The 15,433-nt window shown below is 31.1% G+C and overlaps 1 protein-coding gene and 2 pseudogenes across 2 annotated transcripts in view; 1 reads left to right on the forward strand and 2 right to left on the reverse strand.

Annotated features, from left to right (window-relative positions):
• CUNH1orf185 (chromosome unknown C1orf185 homolog) overlaps positions 1-15,433 on the forward strand; it is a 128,288-nt gene that overhangs the window by 50,205 nt on the left and 62,650 nt on the right. The window contains exon 1 of one of the 2 annotated variants that reach the window (XM_023535055.1): positions 8,777-8,831. The exons of the other annotated variant lie outside the window; for it this stretch is intronic. The gene's annotated coding sequence lies outside the window, so the exon portion shown is untranslated. Of the gene's footprint in view, positions 1-8,776; positions 8,832-15,433 lie in introns of those variants that run through there. 2 annotated transcript variants of the gene reach the window in all.
• Positions 1,606-2,119, reverse strand: LOC111744436 (annotated as a pseudogene).
• Positions 4,335-4,848, reverse strand: LOC105297203 (annotated as a pseudogene).

Raw genomic sequence — 15,433 nt, forward strand, 5'->3', positions numbered from 1 at the left:
AAAGAAAAAGAAAGTAAAGAAAGCTTATGCAAAATAGGGGGCACCATTAAAAGAAATAATCAATGCATTATTGGAGTTGCAGAAGAGTCAGAAAGAGGCAGAAACCTTAAGGAAATAAGGGCTGAGAATTTTTTTCTAGAGAGAAATTTAGATATACATGTTTATGAAATTCATAGATTTCCCACCCCATAATTTCAGTATTGTCTAAAATCAAAGATACTGTTGAATTGTACACCTGACACTGGATTTTGTTAACCTATGTCACCATAATAAAAATTAAAATAAAAAAAAGAGCAACCATGAGAGAAATAAAAATAGGCAAATCAGGCTAGTATAGCTTGTTTATATGATTACTCATCAGGAATACAAAGACATTAAACATTAGAAGGTATAGAACTGACTGTATACAGAGCATACAAGATAGTTTACTTATATTTAAAACTTTGAAAACAATCATCTTCATTTAATAATTAACAAAACAGTATTTTGCTAAAATATCACATACAAAATTATACAGAATTAATTATTTTGTTCTAAAATGATGGGCATTTGATTGACAATCTGTGCAAGTACTTAATATGCAGCCTAGCCATATTACTGCAGTTTAATACAGTCTTTATTTTTAAAAATCAACAAAAGATATTTTTGGTATCACAAAAAAGCTTACTGGAAACAATATGCTTGGTCCCTAAATTCATTTTTTTTAATTTTAATTTTTTAATATTTTCATGATCTATGATTTGGTTTTTAATTATCTTAGCCTTATGATCACATAATTTACAATTTCATGCTGATTATATAGGTCTATTCTCTACTTTATATAGGTCCATTCTCTATATAATTATAGAGGTATATTCTCTACTTTAATCCTTCTAGTGAGTTAGCAAAAGCGCCATTACCAACCATATGTATACAGTATTTCTACAGTTGTGTTTTTGAATAACTGTTTAAAAGGTAATCCTGAATCATAACTGAGTCTGATTTAATAAAGAATTCACAAGCAAAGTTTGCTACTATATCTTGTCATGGTGAATTTTAAAAGCATCTGACCATACAGATCATCTATAAATATGAGAAGTGTTAAATATTCTTTATTTGATATTATAAACCACAATAAAATGCCTTTCATTAAGTCAAAGGCAGTAGTTTAGATATAGGGTATTTTAATTAAATTGTCATAGTTTTTATTATCAAAAACGTCAAGGGGACATTACTACCTTATCTTTAGTCCTTGCATTTTAACAGGCTAATGAACACAACATGAAACAAGTGAGTCTTTCTGTTCTATGAGACAGTGAAAGAATTTCCTCAGTATTTGAACATATAAATATAACCAGTTATATAAATCTAAATACAAACCCAGTCTCCTACAGGTTTTGAGATGGCATTCACCATTTCTGTGAAAAGATGAACATTACTAATCATGTCCAGTTATATCTTTAGGAGGGGCAACAGTGATAGCACTTGCTGACCCAAAATTACCATCAAAATTCAAAAAGCTGATCATATTCTTTTAACCACAAGCCAATCTTATTTAAATAAGGACTGCCCAATAGAAATATTCTATCAGCCATTCGTGTCTTGAATTCTGGTATATGAGATCAATTTAAATATGGTACACATTAAAAAAAATCATGAGACATTTCTGTTTTGTAGTAAATAAGGTAGTGGCCAGCTATTACTCCTAAGTAGCTTTTTTAAAAATTAAATTTATTAGGGTGACATTGGTTAATAAAATTATATAGGTTTCAAATTATATAGTTTTCAAGTGTACAATTCAAAAATATATCATCTATATATTCCATTGTATGTTCTTTTGAGTAATAAGCTATCAAGTCTGCCCTTTCTTTAATCTTCTTAATGCCAGCAAAGATCATTTTTGTTCCAGGGATTACTTCTTAGGATTCTCCAAATATTTCATCGTGTCTCCTCTCCCCAGGTGATGTCTTTGTTCTTGTCAGCATCTGTGTAAGAAAATTCAAGGGCCTGACCCATCTTTCACCTAAATAGACCATGGAGATTTGGCCCAGTCTTGTGCTTGCCTCTTTTCAGTGTGGCGCTGAGTACACTTCTGAATAAAAATCTTCTTGCCCTTCTCAGTGTTGTCCCCCATTTTTAAATTGCTCTTCTGTCATGTGATACAGAGACTCTCCCTAAATTCATTTTAAAGTAACTTTTAAATTGTAACACATTAATTTAGCAAAGGTACAGTCAAATGTGTTTTCAAGATGTGATTATTGTATTTATTTCATTATGTCTTTTCTTAAAATTAGAAATTGAAGATAAAATTTTTAAAAGATATAAATTGGCTGGTAGTCAATCTCTCAAAATTCAATGTAACAGATGACATGTTAAAATCTATAGTAGTTGCTTATTTCGGTGTAACTTATATTTGAGATTGCCTCATCCATTATATTCCTATTGGTTTTGATAGTGATCTGATGTAATTTTTTTTACCGGACCATCTCTAGTGTTATAAAATCTGGTACAGTTTAGTCTAAATAACTTATGATGTTTTAATAGCAGGAAATTTGTTAATATTCATCTACTTCTAGGATTTTAATGGTAATTTTACTCTTGTAAACATAAGGTCAAAAGTATTATTTGGGAATGTGTATGCTAAACCAAATTTGGAAGAAAATGAACTACAGTAAACTTTTAACAGAAATGCAATTTGAGGATTTAGAAATTTATCATTTTAATGACATAAGAAATAAGCATTTCTCCTAAGAAGCCACCTGTAACACATTAAGTATAAATCATAGTTTCTCAAGTGCTGTTTTGGGACCTTTATGTTGCAATTCCAGATGCATAAGTTAAGTTGATTAAGCAAGGGTGTTGTTGCATTTGGGGTGAGCGAAAAGAAAGTGATGAAAGACAGGCCTTAAAATAAGTTAGGGGAGAAACACTTTGGAATTTAAACTTGATGTAGAGTAAATGTGTACTGTTAAATTGTACACCTGAAACTTACTGGATAATGTTAAACAATGTCACCATAATAAAAATTAAAATAAAAAAAAAGAGCAACCATGAGAGAAATAAAAATAGGCAAATCAGGCTAGTATAGCTTGTTTATATGATTACTCATCAGGAATACAAAGACATTAAACAATAGAAGGTATAGAACTGACTGTATACAGAGCATACAAGATAGTTTACTTATATTTAAAACTTTGAAAACAATCATCTTCATTTAATAATTAACAAAACAGTATTTTGCTAAAATATCACATACAAAATTATACAGAATTAATTATTTTGTTCTAAAATGATGGGCATTTGATTGACAATCTGTGCAAGTACTTAATATGCAGCCTAGCCATATTTCTGCAGTATAATACAGTCTTTATTTTTAAAAATCAACAAAAGATATTTTTGGTATCACAAAAAAGCTTACTGGAAACAATATGCTTGGTCCCTAAATTCATTTTTTTAATTTTAATTTTTTAATATTTTCATGATCTATGATTTGGTTTTTAATTATCTTAGCTTTATGATCACATAATTTACAATTTCATGCTGATTATATAGGTCTATTCTCTACACTATATAGGTCCATTCTCTATATAATTATAGAGGTATATTCTCTACTTTAATCCTTCTAGTGAGTTAGCAAAAGCGCCATTACCAACCATATGTATACAGTATTTCTACAGTTGTGTTTTTGAAAAACTGTTTAAAAGGTAATCCTGAATCATAACTGAGTCTGATTTAATAAAGAATTCACAAGCAAAGTTTGCTACTATATCTTGTCATGGTGAATTTTAAAAGCATCTGACCATACAGATCATCTATAAATATGAGAAGTGTTAAATATTCTTTATTTGATATTATAAACCACAATAAAATGCCTTTCATTAAGTCAAAGGCAGCAGTTTAGATATAGGGTATTTTAATTAAATTGTCATAGTTTTTATTATCAAAAACGTCAAGGGGACATTACTACCTTATCTTTAGTCCTTGCATTTTAACAGGCTAATGAACACAACATGAAACAAGTGAGTCTTTCTGTTCTATGAGACAGTGAAAGAATTTCCTCAGTATTTGAACATATAAATATAACCAGTTATATAAATCTAAATACAAACCCAGTCTCCTACAGGTTTTGAGATGGCATTCACCATTTCTGTGAAAAGATGAACATTACTAATCATGTCCAGTTATATCTTTAGGAGGGGCAACAGTGATAGCACTTGCTGACCCAAAATTACCATCAAAATTCAAAAAGCTGATCATATTCTTTTAACCACAAGCCAATCTTATTTAAATAAGGACTGCCCAATAGAAATATTCTATCAGCCATTCGTGTCTTGAATTCTGGTATATGAGATCAATTTAAATATGGTACACATTAAAAAAAATCATGAGACATTTCTGTTTTGTAGTAAATAAGGTAGTGGCCAGCTATTACTCCTAAGTAGCTTTTTTAAAAATTAAATTTATTAGGGTGACATTGGTTAATAAAATTATATAGGTTTCAAATTATATAGTTTTCAAGTGTACAATTCAAAAATATATCATCTATATATTCCATTGTATGTTCTTTTGAGTAATAAGCTATCAAGTCTGCCCTTTCTTTAATCTTCTTAATGCCAGCAAAGATCATTTTTGTTCCAGGGATTACTTCTTAGGATTCTCCAAATATTTCATCGTGTCTCCTCTCCCCAGGTGATGTCTTTGTTCTTGTCAGCATCTGTGTAAGAAAATTCAAGGGCCTGACCCATCTTTCACCTAAATAGACCATGGAGATTTGGCCCAGTCTTGTGCTTGCCTCTTTTCAGTGTGGCGCTGAGTACACTTCTGAATAAAAATCTTCTTGCCCTTCTCAGTGTTGTCCCCCATTTTTAAATTGCTCTTCTGTCATGTGATACAGAGACTCTCCCTAAATTCATTTTAAAGTAACTTTTAAATTGTAACACATTAATTTAGCAAAGGTACAGTCAAATGTGTTTTCAAGATGTGATTATTGTATTTATTTCATTATGTCTTTTCTTAAAATTAGAAATTGAAGATAAAATTTTTAAAAGATATAAATTGGCTGGTAGTCAATCTCTCAAAATTCAATGTAACAGATGACATGTTAAAATCTATAGTAGTTGCTTATTTCGGTGTAACTTATATTTGAGATTGCCTCATCCATTATATTCCTATTGGTTTTGATAGTGATCTGATGTAATTTTTTTTACCGGACCATCTCTAGAACATGTTATAAAATCTGGTACAGTTTAGTCTAAATAACTTATGATGTTTTAATAGCAGGAAATTTGTTAATATTCATCTACTTCTAGGATTTTAATGGTAATTTTACTCTTGTAAACATAAGGTCAAAAGTATTATTTGGGAATGTGTACGCTAAACCAAATTTGGAAGAAAATGAACTACAGTAAACTTTTAACAGAAATGCAATTTGAGGATTTAGAAATTTATCATTTTAATGACATAAGAAATAAGCATTTCTCCTAAGAAGCCACCTGTAACACATTAAGTATAAATCATAGTTTCTCAAGTGCTGTTTTGGGACCTTTATGTTGCAATTCCAGATGCATAAGTTAAGTTGATTAAGCAAGGGTGTTGTTGCATTTGGGGTGAGCGAAAAGAAAGTGATGAAAGACAGGCCTTAAAATAAGTTAGGGGAGAAACACTTTGGAATTTAAACTTGATGTAGAGTAAATGTGGGGGAAAATAACATAAAGGAATTAAGATTTTAATGTGTAAGCATCTACATAGCAGAGGATCAGAAATTTACTGATCTTATTAGATCTATTATTTTAAAATTGTTGCATGAAAAGTTTCCCTCATTTAAAAATATAACAAAAAAAGCATCAAAAAGTCTAAATTAGTAGAAAAACTATATATTTTAACATTAAATGCACCATACATAATACAGACTGCAATTTTAACCTTAGAGTCTCTTAAAATTTTTACTAAAAATCCCCAATATTTTTAACACTTTTACAGTGCTTACAAAGTATCAGTTACTGTCTAAGCACTTTACAAATATAAAGTCATTAAATCCTTATTATAATCTCATGAGGTAGGTACTATTCTCATTTTACAAGTGAAAAAAACACATTGATTTTCAACATATTGAAATTCAGTAATTTGCTTAAGGTCACAAAGCTAGTAAGTGACAGAACCAGACCTGAACGTAGATCATTACTCTAAAGATTATGATTGTATTTACTATATGCTATGCTGCTTCCTCAATGCCTAATATTAAGTCTTCAGAATATTAACTAGTATCATGTGTTGAACCAAACTAAAACTGAGTCACTTTGGTTAAAGACAAAATGGAGACAGTCAACACAGGCACATAAAGGAAACTTAACCTAACCTTACAAGAATTTACAACTCTTAGAAGACATCAGTCAATCACCAAATGCCAAGTCTGTTCATCTCTAGACTTCTTTGTTCCCCTAAATTAGCTACCCTGATCCAAATAAGAAAGAAAACCACTAGCTAACCAATCATTTGAAAAAGCCAAATAACTTCTGTATTTATCCTATACAAATCCCTCAGTCTGTGAGCAACTCGGAATTCATTACTCCCATAACCATTAGTTTTCCAGCTTGCAGGTCAAAACCTTATAATAATCTTATCTTCTGCTTTGTTTTATTTAGTATGTAGAGTGGTTTTTGACACAGGAAATAATAATAAATTTTGAAATTTTAATTAAATGAAATGTTAAAGACTATAAAGGCTAAAGGCATTAATGACATTCTACTAAAATTCCCCATAAACACTTGAATCTCTCATGAAGATCTTCAACGAATGATCATGGAGATTTTACTTGAACATCTTTAGCGACAGGGAATGTATACTGAGGTGGACAATTTTCAGAAATTAAATATTCATCTGAAATCTACCTCTTTCAAGTTTTTACCCTATTCCTATCTTATCTTCTAAGTCACCCAAAATTAATCTCATTTGCTTTTACACTGCTGCTCTTCAACTATGTGAAGAAATTGATTATGTTTTAATTTCCCCTCACCCAAGACAACATTCCATTTCCTTCAAAATTTCTTCATGTATACATGGAGTTTTCTCACATTTCTACTTTTTCTCTACATGTTCCAAACCATCCTGTATCTTTTAAAGTGCACCTTTCCAAACCAAACTCCATATTTCAGGGCTATCTTGACCACAATTGAGTACAAATATTACTTTTCATTCTAAATACTATTATTATTGACTTTAGATGAATATTGACTTTTTTAGACAGCAAAAACTTACAGATTCACATCAAGTTTATCATAAAATAAAACCTCTTAAGATTTTTTCACATATACTGCATATAACAAACATAATTCACTCATACAGTTGATTTTTAGACATCAATTCACAATAATTTAACCTGATGATATTGGAGTTCAGTCTATTATTTCAGTTTATTGAGATCTTTTAAGATCTTGATTACCTTATTTATCCTTTGCTTCTTGTTTTTCTCATTGGAAAACTATCAATGTTTATCTAAAGACAGTGATTTAAAAACCAAACATAAAAAAAAGCTCTACTACTAGCTTTAAAAAAATTATTAAATAAACTGTTATTTTGTTACAGTTTTGGATATACAGAATCATTACAAAGATGATACAAAGAGATATATCCCACGCCCAGCTTCCCCTATTATTAATAGCTTACATTGTTAGTACGATACATTTGTCACAATTAAGAAAATATAGAATTAAAATCAGAAAACAATCAGATATAGTCAAAATTTTAAACTCATGTAAGAAATGATGAAAAGCCATAATATTTGAAAACTTAGATAAATAAATTCCTAGAAAGATCATTTAAGTTAAAAAAAATAGCACAACATACAGTAGAAAACTTTTAGAAACAAATAACATATAAAGAAGATGAATTGGGAATCAATTCCCTCTTCCCTTCCTTATTGACCCTTTACAAATGCTAGTGTCAAACAGTAGAGTTCTACAAAATTTTCAGAGAATAGAACATAGAAAAAGAAGAAGCACTAATATTTTTTATAAGGCAGGAGTAACCTTGACAAAGTATCCAAATAAGGATAGTGCAAGAAATCTATAAGACAACTTCACTTATGAAAATACGTATAAAAATCCTAAATATTAGCTAACTGAATCCAACAGTGTACTTTAAAAACACAACATGAATAAATGGAACTTAGCTTAATAACATAAAGAAACATTATTGAAATTAGCCATGTTAAATTAATGGGCTATGGTAGATATTTTGGATAGTTTTCTCAATCTTCATTTCTCTCTTCATATACTTGGAGTGGTTAAGAAGCTTAAAACATTTTTGAAATATGCTACAACATGGATGACCCTTGAGTACATGATGCTAGTTAATATGTCAATCAGAAAAAGAAAAATATTATATGATTATACTTAATTGAGATACTTAGAGTAGTCAAAATTATAGAGACAGAAAGTAGAATGGTTGTTATCCAAGTGCTGGGAGGAGGGAAAGATGTGGAATTATTGTTTAATGGGTACAGAGTTTCAGTTTTATAAGATGGATAGCTCTCCATCTCCATAGCTCTATCTCTATAGCATGTGATGGTTGCACAGCATTATAAATGTATTTAATACCACTGACTATATACTCAAAAATGCTTAATATGGGTAAACTTTATTTTATTTTTTTTACTATTTATTATTATTATTTATGCTTACAGCACCTGGTCTTCCTAGCTGGTCTCCCATCTAAGTACTAACCAGGCCTGACCCTGCTTAACTTCCGAGATCTGACATAGGACTTGTTCAGGATGGCATGCCATAGACCATGGACCATGGTTTCACTGGGGTGTGAACCCAGGACCTTCTGCGTGTAAAGTAGACATGCTAAAGGTACACTATGGAACCACATCCCAAAATGGGTAAATTTTATGTCAAGTGTATTGTACTACAATAAAAAAACTGAAAAAAAAAATGCATACATGTATGTGTGTAGGGAGAATGAAAGAAGATAAAATAGAAAAACATTAAAAATTAGTGAATTCGAGTGAAGATTTGTACTGCTCTTGCTGCTCTTTTCTTTAGGTTTGAATTCATTTCAAAATAAATTTTTAAAAAAGATATTAATTACTCATAGCCATGAAATGGTTTTTTTTACCACTGGTAAAAAAAATGATTAAATAAAAATGCATTAAATAAAAATTATTTGAAGATGAGTAATGAGAAAATGACTATTGAAAGGAGAAAAGCAGCAGTAATTGAAGGGTTGCAAAGTTCAGAATAAGTCAAAAAGGAAACAAGATTTACAAATAGTTACATCACCAAAACAGAATTTATGAAAGGTAATTTTTAAGCAATAGATTATGTTGGAAATGGGCTACTAGATTGAAATCTGGGAAAGTTTTAAGTTTTTTAAATAAATAATTCAGGTTGTTTTGTAAGTTTTTTTGGGTGGGTAAGTAATTCAGAAATGAGGTACAAACATTAGATTTATCATACAGAGGAAAAATTGGCAAAATCTTGTGATGGGTAAGTCATGTCAAATAAAGAACTAGGGAATTAAAGAAGACTTCAAGTTTCAAGCAGAGCTAACTAATAATCATACACCATGACAGAAAAATATGAATAAATAAGTTTAGTGATAGATTTTAAAAATAATGACTATTAGGTGCTTGTAGGAAATCCAGTCAGAGACATTTTACACTTCCTCTTTTCCAGTCAGGTTTTTCACTTCACTTTTATCCATTCCCCTTTTCAGCTGCCTTCTTAAATTTCAATGTATTCCTGCTGTACCCCTTTGGCTACTTTGAAATTCTCCCCACACACTCATCAAGTTCTCCAAATTCTTCCTTCGACCACTCCCTTAACCCATTTCCCATTTGCCCCCAGAACACTAACCTGAGACATTTGCTGCTGCAGCTTCTACCCCAAGATATCCCGCAGATTACATACAGTCCTAACTTTACCCCCAAATTTGCCACAAAATATCTTGCTTTTATTATTTTTGCATCACTCTAATATATTGATAGTCTTTGGAAACAAATAACATCATTCTCTTTATAGCATTCTATTTTTAGTAGTGGTATTTACATTTATAAAACATAGTAATTCTCAATAACTGAACATGTCCTAGAAAAAGTGGCATTCCTGTGCACGGTTAACATAGTTCTTGAACAGTTGTTAGCCAGATTCATTTGCTGAATCTGATTTATGCATATATTTCTGTTACATTAGGATTAGAGACAAGTTCTGTTAGGAAATACCTCCCAGAACAGTTTTTATACTTTATTTTCACATTGAAAACCAGTCAGATTTGCGTCAGCCTCAAAGAGCGTATTTATATAAAATTAAATTAACACCAGCAGCGAGCTGCACTTTTTTTCTAAAAGAGAAATGAGTTAAAATGATTATATTACATATTTCATCAATATAACTGTTATTACTACAGCTATGGTGAATTGCAATATTAACAAATATATATGGTTAACTATAAAAAATTATTATTTCCATCTACTATGTAAATAAGCTTTATTTTTTAATAATTGTTTTCTGTAATTTTGGTAATCTTCTTTGTTAAGGACTATCTTAGTCTGCTCAGGCTACCTTAACAAAGTACCATAGACTGGATAACTTAAACAACAGACATTTATATTCTCACAGTTGTAGATGCTGGAAGTCCAAAATCAGGATGTTAGTACAATCAGTTTCGGGTGAGAACTCTTCCTGGCTTGCAGAAAGCTCCCTTCTGGCTGTGTCCTCACACTGTGGAGAGGAGAGGTTAGAAGGAGAGGGGAGGAGGAAAAAAGGGGAGAGGAGAGGAGAGGAAGAGACTCTTCTTACAAGGACACTAATCCCATTGTGAGGGCCCATCCTCATGATCTCATCTAAACGTAATTACCCTCCATAGCCCATCACCAAAAAACCATTATATTGAGGATTGAGTCTTCAACATATGAATTTGGAGGGAAGAATGACACAATTCAGTCTATAGCAAAGACCTGGCCTGTATATAAATTTAACTTATGTTAGTTAATGGGATGACATTTGGATATTATTAAAGAGGGAGCAAGAGATTATTAAAAAGATTAATTTATAATGTATGTCTCTATTTGCAACTGTGAATATCATTTCATTATTTAATATTTTCTTTGAAAAAATGTTTACAAAGAAAAAAACTGATACTAAAATGTAATAATTTGAATATTTGAAATATATGAGTATTTTTATAGTAAATGAATGAAAATTTGATGGTAATTTTATCATATATAATGGTGTGTCAAACACTTTCTCTCTTCTAGTTCTCAAATCCCCATTTTAACATGTTAACCATGGCACCATCTTGTGGATATTTTAACAAATAGACGAGCTGTGCAAACATTTATATGGAAACACGGAAAATGAAGTTATTTGTTGCAAAAGAAAAGCAAATGGAAGTTTTAAAATAAAGTTTAAGTAAATAAAATAAAATATTGGCAAGTAATCTTCCTCAATCCCTTTCAAAGGGCTTCAACTATATAAGTAAATTCTTGAACCTTCTCCAACGTGGTTTTTTTCTTTCTAAAGTATTTCTGTATTAACTGCTTATATAAAATTTTAAACTGACCAGGTAGTTCTGAATACACTAAACATTATATTTTAGTCTGATATATTTTAGTATCTAGAGTGTACATGTATGTATGTTTACCTATATAAATGTAAATGTGTGCATATGCTACTGTAATTTTATACTGATTTAACTTCAGGATCTGTTCAAAGATGGGGATTGATACAGAGCAGTTTTTTAAAAAAAGGAAAAATGTTTAAGAAATTTAACTTCAATCACTCAATGGCTATGAACCACTTTTTGAATCTAACATTTCTGAGATAGAAGGAAACATACTGGTAATTGTCAAATATTAAAGGAGACATACCAAAACACATTAAGTTCTGACAACATCAAATCAAAAAGTATATATTATTTTAATATGAAGAATTTAAATATTTATAGACTATGATAAGAAATTATAGTAAATATGATATTTTAATTAGAAAAGTATTAATCATACAATATTTTAATGACTTCTGCAGAGAGTATATGGAAAAATCATTGGTGTAATTAATGTGATTTTGCAAAAAGATTACTGAAAGTGTTTTTCTGTAACACTTTATTGTAAAGGTTCGGAATTTAGAATTTACAATTACATTTAAAACTTTTTGTTTGTCGTTTGTTTGTTGCTTTCAGTTTTATATTTCACATATGAGTGAAATCATATGGCTCTCAACTTTTTCTGACTTATTTCAAGACAAACAAAAACTCACAGACACAGACAACAGTTTAGTGGTTCCCAAAGGGAAAGTGATGGCGGAGGTAGATAAGGGTAAAGGGGGTCAAATATATGATGATGGAAGATATGACTTTGGGTGGTAAACGCACGATGCAATATACAGATGGCATATTATTGAATTGTACACTTGAAACCTATGTTTTTATTAACCAATCTTACTCCAATAAATTTAATTATAAATAAATAAGTAACTAACTAAATAAAACTTTTCATTACCATATGACACAAAGAAAAAGGAGGAATAGGAATAGAATTTATTGTAGACTCTACTATAAGCTAGACATTCAGATATATTATCTGATACTACAATCCTTCCAGCAATCTTTTGAGTTGGTACTATTAGTTTTACTTTGAAGATGAGAAAATTGAGGCTCTCATTAGTTCTATAACTCACCAAGGTCACACAGCTAGTTAGTAGTCCGAATTTTAACTTAAGTCTTCAAAGTCCAAATTCTTCACAAAACAATCTTCCTTCTTAGAAACTTAGAAAAATATCAGAGACTTTAATCCAGAGATTAAAATAAAATTTAAAAATCTGTTTACTTAAAGTCTTATAGGTATGCCAAATTAAAATTGTGTAATTTTTCACAAGCAAATTTTAAATGTGCTACATTAATATTGTTGCATTTTGAAAAATATTGCACTTTGAGACAAGACAAAATTCTTGAAATAATACAATAATATGAAAGTATAGCACTGCTTAGTATATTATTATAACATTCTAGATAGCTATAAACAAGAATGGAACATAAATATAAAGCAAATTTCCTTAATGGTAACCCTCTTAAGTATTAATATTCTTTTAATCATTATTTTCTTTTATTAAGTACTATAGTTTAAAACTATGAGTCCTTAAAAATCAAAAGTACATATATATACACACATACATATATGTGTGTATATATAATGTATATGTGTGTGTGTATATATGTATGTGTGTATATATAATGATAAGAACACATAACATGGTATCAACCCTCTTAACAAATTTTTAAGTATAATAGGATGTTAATAGGCACATGTTGTACAATAGATCTCTAGAATTATTAATCTTGTGTAACTGAAACAACATCTGTGGAACAGCAACTCCTCATTTCACCCTCCCCCCCAACCCTGGCAACCACCATTATACTCTTTTGTTTCTATGAGTTTGACTATTTGAGATACCTTGTATAAGTAGAATCATGCAATATTTGTCATATATTCTATGATTGGCTTATTTCGCTTAGCATAAGTTCTTCTAGGTTCATCCACATTGCTGCTTAGGATAAAATTCTCTTCTTTTTTACAGCTAAATAATATTCCATCATATGTATATACCACACTTTCTTTATCCATTCATGGACATTTAGGTTTTTCCCACATTGTCACTATTGTGAATAGTTCTCTAATGAACACTGGAGTGCTAATATCTCCTTGAGATTCAGATTTCAACTCTTTTGGATATACACTCAGAAGTGAGATTGTGGGACCATATAGTAATTCTATTTTTCTGAAGAATCTCCGTACTGTTTTCCACAGTGGCTATACCATTTTACATTATCAACAGTGTACAAGGATTCCAATTTGTCTTCACCAACACTGTTACCTTTTGTTTTTTGTTTTTTTGGGTAACAACCATCCTAACTCCTGTGAAGTGATATCTCATTGTGGTTTTGATTTGCTTTTCCCTGACATTTAGTGATGTTGAGCATCTTTTCATACACCAAAGGCCATTTGTATGTCTTCTTTGAAGAAATGTCTATTTGAATACTTTGCCCATTTGAAAAATGAGTTATTTGGTTTTTTTGTTGTTGAGTTGTAAAAGATCCTTATATCTTCTAGATATTTCTCTCTTATCAGATATGTGGTTTATAAATAGTTTCTCCTATTCTGTAGGTTGCCTTGTCACTGTTGTTTTCTTTCTTTGCTGTGCAGAGATTTTTAGTTTCATGTAGTCCCACTTATCTAATTTTGCTTTTGTCGTTTGTGCTTTGGTGTTTATTCATATTGCTAGGTAGTTAGGTAACCATGTGCAACGGGAGTCTGAAGGCCCAGCTCTGTAACCATAGGAATGACAACACAGATGGCTCAACCCACCAGGCTGCCCCTAGGACCTCCAGAAAAAACTCATTTTTCAAATAATAATACCCCTACATCCTGGAGTACAAGAAAATAAATGACCATAGCATAGCAACCAGTTTAGGCCAGCCACAAATTCTCGTGCAGTAAGGAATATCCTGACCTTCTTTTCACCTCAGCCTCATTATACTATCATTGTAATGTTATGCATGTGCCCAGAAGTTCATGAATCTAATTATACCAGACTGAATTCTGGGAAGGTACATGCGCAGGTAATAGGTTATATAACAGCCAACTGTCAATCAAAATGACCTCACACATCAATAGGCTAGTACCACCCTTGTAATCACCTATCATGGCCTAAATATAAGACAGACCTCCCCACCTCTATGAGGCTACAGCCCCCTCTGGTAAAGCCAGTTTCTCTCTTGAAATGTACTTCAATAAATCTTACCTTGCATAAACTTCACTATAATCTGTAATTCTTTGTTGCATTGGTGGAATGGACTGAGGCCCCCCAGCACTGCTGGGGCAACGACAGACTGAGATAGCTCTCAACAGTGACGATATCAGTATCATTATCATATTCGTCATTGCTGAGCCCAATGTTGTAAAGCTTTTTTCCTGTGTTTTCTTCTAGAAGTTTTACAGTTTGGGTCTTATGTTAAAATCATTAATATGTTTTGAGTTGACTTTTTAGTATGCTGTAAGATAAGGGCTCAATTTTGTTCTTTTGCATATGGATATCTAGTTTTCCCAACATTATTTGTTGAAGAAACTATCCATCCTTTCCCCACTGTGTATTTTTGGCACTCTTGTTGAAGATCAGTTGATTATTTATCTGCAGGTTTATTTCTAGGCTTTTGATTGTTTCATTGGTCTGTAGGTCTGTTTTTATGCCAGTCATATTTTTTTAGCTGCTATAAATAGAGCTCTATTGCAATGTGTTGGTAAGGTGTCAGGGGAGGGAAAGCATTCTATATTCCTATGATTAGGTCTGAATCTTCTAGTGAGCCTATGCCTCTGGACTGTGAACTTCACAAGTGTTTCTCAGTTTTCTTCTCACCCCTTAGGTGAGGCAGGATGGCCTGAGGGGGCTGGAGTTTGGTA

This window comes from Pteropus vampyrus, unplaced genomic scaffold (genome assembly GCF_000151845.1).
Source record: "Pteropus vampyrus isolate Shadow unplaced genomic scaffold, Pvam_2.0 Scaffold135, whole genome shotgun sequence".
NCBI classification, from domain to species: Eukaryota; Metazoa; Chordata; class Mammalia; order Chiroptera; family Pteropodidae; genus Pteropus; species Pteropus vampyrus.